At 34.9% G+C, this 8892-nt stretch overlaps 1 protein-coding gene across 3 annotated transcripts in view; it reads right to left on the bottom strand.

Moving 5' to 3' along the window:
• The window catches only part of ALMS1 (ALMS1 centrosome and basal body associated protein), a 54301-nt gene that overhangs the window by 40307 nt on the left and 5102 nt on the right, over positions 1 to 8892 (bottom strand). The gene's annotated exons all lie outside the window — the stretch shown is intronic.

Below are 8892 nucleotides of genomic sequence, written 5' to 3'. Positions count from 1 at the left end.
CCTGCACACATAGGCTATGAGAGGAAGCAAGGCAATTAAACTCTCTAAAGATTAATTTCTGCATCTGCCAAATAGGGGATAATAACATGGGGACTCTATGGCTCAAACAGTTGTTAGAAAAAAAAAAGAAAAAAGAAATCTTACATTGCTATATAAATTGGTGTTATTATAATTATAAAAGACTATTATAAAAGCACCCACAACCAAACTATATCATGCTAGGTAAAAAATAAAAGATTAATAGAACAGAGCTGATAATTCAAAACTAGAAGCAAAGATACATAATAAACTCGTGATTTATATATCCAATATCACAAAACAGACAAGGCACCAATTATTCAATTTCTGTTGGAAAAACTGAAGAGCAGTAAAATGAAAAATGGGATTGGATTTACATTTCATATCATATTCCACAATACATTCCAAAGGGATCATTGATCTAAAATACTAAAATGGAACTGTGATCTCATCAATTTAGATGTTCTTTGCAATTATGCATATCCCAACCCATCCATCCTAAGCGACTCTTTTCCAGTGTCCTTTCTGAGGCTCCTCACAGGAGGGCCACTCAACATCCAAGAGGCCTGCCTGGCTTTCTTCAGACACTGGGAGAATACAAGTGGGGCACCTCAGGGGAACCACGTTCTTGTCTCCCCCTCTTGCCAAAGTCTATCTTCTCTGTCTATCATACACTTCACTGATAACATCCCTTGTCCTCATTTCTCTTTGAAGGTCCTCAAATGTCAGTACCAGCTTACACCCACCGTGGGCCTCTCCACTGTCCTCCACATGATTTCCATTTTCACTTTTTTTTTTTTTTTTGCGAGGCAATGGGGTGAAGTGACTTGCCTAGAGTCACAAAGCTAGTAAGTGTCAAGTGTCTGAGGCCAGATCTGAACTCAGGTCTTCTTGAATCCAGGGCTGGTGCTCTATTCACTGCACCATCTAGCTGTACCATTTTCGGTTCTTTAGGAACTCTTATGTTCTATGACTCACAGCTTTATTCCAGAAGCATATTGGTATTAAAGAGAAAAAAACCAAGGAAAATATAGGAAATGATACAAATATCTGTAACTAATTTGTAAATGAGAATATAATTAAATAGTATATCTGTGGCAATGATGGACAGGTGGAAAACTTTTGCTATTAAACAGATAAATTATAGTAGACAAAATAAAGGGACATGATTATACAAAACTGAAGCGCATTTACACAACAAAAAGAATCCCAAGTAAAAAGGAAACCCATCAGAAGAAAAATCTTTGCTAAAAATGTTATTGATAAAAGTCCAACTTGTCAAAATCTGGGAACTGAAATGAATTTTAGCAATAATATTCATTTTCCAAAGATAAGTGGTTAAAGAATATGAACAGGTAGTACTCAAAAGAAGAAATGAAAATTACTAACTTAACTAGCTGAATTTTTTTCAAATAATTAGAAACATGTAAAAGAAAACTACTTAAACACATCAACATGACAAAGATACTTTTAAAAATTCAGTGAAGCAATATTTACATTGGCAAAAAACTAAACACCTCATAGGTTCAATGGTTTGGGAAGTCAGTTTTTTTAGCATAAATGAAATAGTTTGTTTAATTTATTTTTATTAAGACAGACCCATATTTTAACCCATCACAATGTTTTGTTTTTTTACAAGATTCTGTCACCCAATATGTTAGTTATCTCTTCCAGGTTTGTACCATTTACAAATTTGATAAGAATACCATCTACAGATAAGCCATTTCCAAGTCATTAATAATGCTAAACAAGCGGAAGTATAAATAAGTCCCATTTTATAGCATTCTAAAAATAAACATTTCTTCTATGAACCTTCTACAAGCAGCACCCAGTCCAACAGAAGCTATTCATCGGTGATGAGTTTGACTGCAGTTCTTACGTACTGTTCTGAAGACATGATTATCCTGTCATTGTGAACCACTTTTAATTCTCCCATGTACTCAGTCTACAACACCATGATAATTGCTGCTCACGTTAATAATAATGGCCATGCAGAAACAAAAGATTCTAAACTGCCTTCTTAGTCATCAAACAATATGATGACGTGCACTTAGCATCCAGATTATACAGTACGTGTCATTCAAACTAATTCACTGATAACTTACAATACCTATATGGCGTATATAGCTTCCTATTACTCCAAATACTTAAATAACCAACCAGATCATTCTAGTCTCCAATTGTGATGGTATGTGGAGATTTTGACGCACCATTTGTCACTGGCAAAGTGGAGTTAAATTTTTTTTTTAAGCATCTCAGATTTTCAGCATTTTCCCACCCCATGTCATTAAGTGATGGGACTCTTCAAATGAATACTACCCTCCAGCATGTCTATGCCACTAAGACCACAAAATATTAAGAGCTCATATGTAAGGGGGGAGAAGAAGAGGGAGAAAGATTACCAATAAGAAAGAAAAGTGAACCAAGAAACACCTAAGAAAAACTCAGATTAGGGCTTTACAGCTCTGAAGTTGGCATATAATAACACGGAAATTAAAATTCCTCAACACTCTGGTTAATGTAACAACGGAATGTATATAAAGAAAGTTATAGGTACAACACAAGGGAATTTATGGAATAGTAACAAAGTTGTACACAAATGAAAATGTAAAAACTTTAAATATCAGTAAAAAAGAAAAAGAAATATATTAAATTCTCTACCTACAGCACTTATAAAAAAGTCTGAAAAAGATAGCTTGTATAATTTCTGCCTTTATGAGTTTATATCGAGCTTCTCTATAATTATGTTTTAAATTTCTGTGAACATTCCACGTGTGCATTCCCTGCTTCTCTTCTTGCACTCATTCTCTCCAATGTGTAAGTGTGTATATGTGTGTGTGTATGTATATATATTTAGATATGATACATATACTAATTCTAACATATTAACTAAGCAGTACAAATCTGTGATTTAATTACTATCAATCTTTGAATTGATTTTGTCATATTCCATTAGTGAAATGTTGAGGTCTCCTACTATAATATGCTTTTGTCTGCTTCTTGATTTGCTGATAACCTTTTTTTCAGTAAATTTAACTGCTAAGTTATCTGGGACATATAAACTGAGAACTACTAAAAGCTGGTTATTCCTTTCTATTCCCACTATTTAGTGAAAGCCTTGTCTATTTCCTTCAATGTTTTCCAATATGAATTCTACTTTGTCAGATACTAATACCGTCCATTTCTGATTTTTTTGAAATGCAGTAGCATCGCATAGTTAGACCCAATCTGTTAATTTAAGTCTAGGTATATATTTTTATATTAAATGTCTTTCCTATAAGCAAAATAATAATATGGTTTGTTGTTTGAACTATTCTACAATTCTTGTTCTTAGAATGGGAAAATTCAGCCCATTTACATATATTGTTAGAATATATTTGATGTACCTCCTAAAATTTTCCTCTGATTATTACTAAAGTTAACTAGAGGAAGTAAAACATTTTTAATCTTAACTCTTAATATATTTTTCAACTATTAAAATATTCAATGAAGATTTGTTAAAGTTTGCTAAAGTACTGACTCTTATGCTTCCCTGAAGCTTAACTAAAGTTTGAGAAATCTTCCCTTTGGAACTTCCAATTCTTTCCCTTTTCCTCCTACGTTTTTAATGATATTGTTTGTCATCTGTTAGCTTTTTATTAGCAATTTTGAAGGTATCTAAATGCATTTTCACTTTAATTTACCATTCTGTTATTGATAATACATTTTAAATGAAACTTATCTTGATTGTTTCTATCATAGTTGAAAATAATTCCTTTTTTACATCCACACAAGTATGCATATGCATAGATATGCAAACACACATACACATGTATGTATACATGTATATTTTGAGTTTTAATTGTATTAAGTAATGGGCAAAACACATTATTGATCTTGTTAAGTACTCATCATTTGGTCACTCGGGATTTATTTATGAACTAATTACAGGGACCACATGAAGTAGAAAGATTACTGAATTCACAGTTAGGGGATCCCACTTCAAATCACAGCCAGCCCCAAGAATTAACTGTGCTATTACCTTGGGAAAGTCACTTCTCTGTGGACCTCAGATTCCTTCTCTATAAATACGAACACTGTAATAGACAATGTCATATTCCTTTCTGTTCTAAATTTATGATCCTCTGATCTTTTCCATTGAAGAATTTTGTTGATAAATTCTTCCAGTTCAAATCCATCTAAAGAAAATTTTATTTTCCAAAAGCAGAGATATGTTTGCCAAATGTGTGGCTGGGGGAGGGGGAAATGAAGGGAAATACTGCTTTCAAAAAGTGCTTCTATATGTATTTTTCCAGCTTTATTTGACATCATTTCTAAATTGTTTCTTAAAAACAGCACCAACAACCATTGTCTCAGAAACTTGAAAGTTTCCAAAAGTACTACCTCCTTTATGTTCATATTAGCTGGCTAATTATTATCCCCATTTTCCAGATGAGGAAACTGAAGCTTAAGTAACACGTCCAAGATCACAAAGCTAGTAAGCCCTGTATTGATCTAATTGACATTCTGAATTTTAATTTCTCTTTAAAAAAATTTTTTTCTTAGTATTTGAGAAACATTTTCTTTGTAATTCTAGATATCCAATTATATACCTTGGTGAATCAACTTTAGGATTTCTCATGCCTCAGTATTTTCTCTACCTGCAGGGTGGAGACTGTCCATTCAGAAAAGTTTTCTCTGATTTAGTACTGAATATGGTGTCTAGCTTTTTTTCTTTTTCAAAGTGTTCTAGGAAGCCCATTATTCTGATGTCTGCAATTCTGTCACGTCTTCCAATTCTGTTACTTGGTGCTACATGGTCACTTTGCTGATTTTCCAGTTCTATTAACAATGGGTCTTGTTCTTCAACCTTATTTTTATTATCTGTAGAGCGCTGTACAATTTCTTTTATTATTATTTGGCATTTGCACTGATGATTTTAGTTCTTTCAAATGTCATTATGCAATCTCCCTGTTTTTTCATCTCTTCTTCAGTTTTTAAAAATAAATTTAAAGGTTCCACTTAATTCCTTCAATACATTTATCATTCAACTTATCACTCAGAATTTCTCCAATTGCATCCACTGATTACCAACTTATGTTTCCAAAGGAATTTAATAAGACTTAATAAAAAGTGACAAATTAATTTTTCTAATTCATGTACTACCAAAGAAAATGCCATGGGGTTCTGCTTCTCTACAAAACTAGAGAAAATTATAAGGAAATTTACATGGAAATAAAAGCACCTAAGAATATCAAGCATCCCAATGAAAAGAAACATAGAAAAAGAAGGTCCTTCACTCTCAGACTTTTAACATTTTAGAGTTTTCAACAAATATAGCTTATATTGGGCAAAAAAAAAAAAGAGAACAGGACATAAAGATTAGACATCTAACCATATCCATACAAAAGACTTATCTGAGAAACTTTTAGAAAATAAAAGCTGAAAAGGATTTAGTACTTATCAAACATAATAGGAAAAATGGATTGTAAATTGGAGGGGAGAGGGAGTTGGGGGGAGGAGAAGTACTTGGACCTCTATATTATACACTAGCAATCCCAGGATAATATCCCACTTGAATAAGAAATGTTAACTTTTTTAAAATAAACTCAATGAAAAATGGGAAGAAATGGTACAAATATTTATACCAACTGTGGACAGCACAGGATTTTTTGATCCAATAAATGAATCTTTAAAAGTACACAAAAGGGAAATAATAAAAACAAAGTGAACAAAATAGAGAAAGGATAAAAATTGCTAATTCTTTCAAAAAATTAAATTGATAAACCACTGACCCAATTAATTAAGCTTCCATGAAAAAAATCTCAAAAACAAATAAATTCAGGAATTTAAAAAGAATGCATGTCAACACAGCAATCTGTTTTCTACTTAATATGGGCATACCGCCATGAACAATGGGAACTGCGGCAGTGGTGCCTAGCCAACCACTGTGACTCTTCTCCATAGGCTTTGCTAAACTAGACACAGAGGGTCAGAGTGAACCCAACATGCTGTGACCAAAGCTCCTCTAATTAACTTAAAATCGCATGGGTATTAAAGATGCAGGCAGCTTTCCATTTATCTGTCATCCCCACTATTTGACTAGTCAATCTACTTTAGCTTATACACTTCTCTGACAATGCTATCCTTTATAAATAAGGTGGAGAATTTATATGGAGGAGGAGGAAATTGTGGCAGTTTTCTTATACCTATATTAACCCTCTCAACCTCAACTTTAATTTTTTGGAATATTTAATAACTGAAAACTATACATCTCCCAAACAATAATAGTGTTTAAAAGATAAGTCTTTACTTTTTTTCCCAGTGGAGAGATAAAGGACTAAGGAGAGAATTGAGGCACATGCAGTAAGATATGGTTAATGTGCCTATTTTGTGTAACCATCCTTTGTTGTAAAGGATGATTTGACTGGGGACAGGAGCTAATTGGGAAATAAGAGTGATGTGAAAAAATTAAGAGGCAAAAATAAAACATTAAGAAAATAAGATGGTTTTTTTTGTTTCAGAGAGAATCTACCCACACTAAAGCTAATGTACAATTTCCCAAAGATAATCAAGCTGGTCATCATCTCCTGTTCAATACTGATCCTACACCATTATTCCTTGGCCTTCACTCAGTTCCTAATGGACAAGTTCAGACAATGCTATTTAACAACAAATTACAGCCTAAACAGTAAGTATTTTCTTATCGCTTGGTTTTCACTTTTTGAGTGATTATGGCTCATTTAGGAAGCTCTGTGATGCTCCCAGTTTTGATGCCATCTGCTAAATGGAGGTCCTCATCACCTATACATGCAATCTCTCTGTGACATGGCCTCTGCAGTGGATAAACTCCAGGGCTGAATGGCTAGCTGCACATCAGTAGCCAGCAAGCTCCAGGAGCTGAGACCCTCCAGAAACACCTGAAGCCTCCAGTCTCCAAGGGCACAGGGCAGGGAGCCCTGGACACTCTCACCACACAGGACAGCAGGATGGTGACCTCAAATTGTCCAGAGGAAGGTCCCCTAGGGAAAAGGGTCACAGGTCTTTGCACTTAGAAAACCACAAACTGATATTATCCAGGCTGTCCTTCCACCAGGTTCAGGCCACAGTGCCACACTTGGGCATCCAGGCCAAAAGGAAGCCATCAAGTCAGAGTCAAGACCAAACAAGGTCTGACAGCCACCTCTGAGACAGAGGCCACCCCCGCATACAAACCCAAACCAGCAGTGGAGGCTGGAGTTGCAAGTAGGTACAGGAAGGCACCACACACACTAAAGAAGCATCTGAGACCAGACATGCTTGTGAGACAAAAATCACGGGAGCAGAGTAGCCCCACCACAGCTATCTGCACAGTCCCAGAAGAAAAAATGGCTGGGCTGCCTCCACCACTAGGGCCAGCATCATCACGTGCCTATCATTACTAGTAACACCACTACCATGACCATTACTAGTAACACCAACACCACTTCCTCTACTGCAACCACTAATAATGATAACAATAATGATTAGCTGATACATAGCACTTTAAAGTTTACAAAGCACTTCTCATGGTTATCTCATGGGATCTTCACAAAAGCCTTGTATGCTAGGTACTATTTTTATTCCCATTTTACAGATGAAGAAATTGAGGACAACAGAGGTTAAGTGAATTGCTCAGGGTCACATAGCTACTAAGTATATGAGGCAGGATCTAAAAGTGGGTCTTCCTGACTCCCAGTTTAGTACTCTATCCACTGTGCCATCGAGCTGTCAACAAACTACAACAGTGCCTGTAAGAAAAGAAACAGTAAATTAAAAGTATACTGTCATAAAGAACTGAAAGAAGAATGAATAGTTTAGAACAAAAGGTAGAAAACCTTACCCAAGTAACAGATTGCCTAAAAATTGGAATGGACCAAACAGAAATCAATGATTTTATGTGACAAAAATATAAAAACAGAATCAAGAGACTTTAAAAACAATCAGAAAAAAAATATAAAGTATCTACCATCAAAAACAACTGACATGCAAAACAGGCCATCATACTTCCTGACTAGAAAAACTAAAAAGGGAAAAAAACGGCCTGGATGGCATACTTCAAGAAATCACAAATGAAAACTGCCCAAATCTATTGGAACCAAAGGTCAAAGCACAAAGAGCAAGAATCCACTGGTCAGCTCCTACAAGAAATCCCAAGACAAAAAATCCCAGTGAAGCCAGGGAAAATCTAGAGCTTTCAGGCCAAATTAAAAATACAGTAAGCAACCAGAAAGACTTTAAGTACAAAGGAGAGAGGTATAGACAGAATCACATAAAACATGGCAGCAACTACTATAAAGAAAATGAAATGTTTTGAAATCAGTTTCCCTAGGTGAAGATAAGAGTCTTAGCATTAAGAATAATTTACCCTGCCAGATTGAGACTTGAGAACTTTCAAGCATTCCTGATGAAAAGACCAGAACTCAGTAGAAACTATCGAAATACAAACTACAGAGTCAACAGAAACTTAGAAAGGTGAACACACATGACTAGTGAGAGAGGCTCTGTGAGGATGCTTTGATCACATGTGCTGCCAGTACTGTTCGTATCCTGAGTCCTGAAAACTCCAGCTGACCTTTATCTGAAAGTCTGATGAGCCAAAGAAAAAAGGGTGTAAAGAACAGATACTTCTCTGCTCAAAGTTTCAAAACATTCCAAGGACATAGTCTGGCCAAGTGATGCAGAAAAAGATAAGGAAAAGAGATCCTTCTCCCTTTTGCTGAAATTTACAGAATTGCAAACTAATTGGAGACTAAATTTATAAATAAAAGTTATGAATTAAGGCATTATTTCTAAATTATTATGAGTGTGATTTAAATGTATACATATCTCTGTGTGTGTGTGTGTGTGTGTGTGTGTGTGTGTGTGTGTGTGTGT

The sequence above is a fragment of the Vombatus ursinus genome, unplaced genomic scaffold (genome assembly GCF_900497805.2).
Source record: "Vombatus ursinus unplaced genomic scaffold, bare-nosed wombat genome assembly UNPS02014837.1, whole genome shotgun sequence".
Classification (NCBI taxonomy): domain Eukaryota; kingdom Metazoa; phylum Chordata; class Mammalia; order Diprotodontia; family Vombatidae; genus Vombatus; species Vombatus ursinus.
The sequence above is the reverse complement of the archived record's forward strand: the minus strand, read 5'-3'. Positions and strand labels throughout refer to the sequence as shown.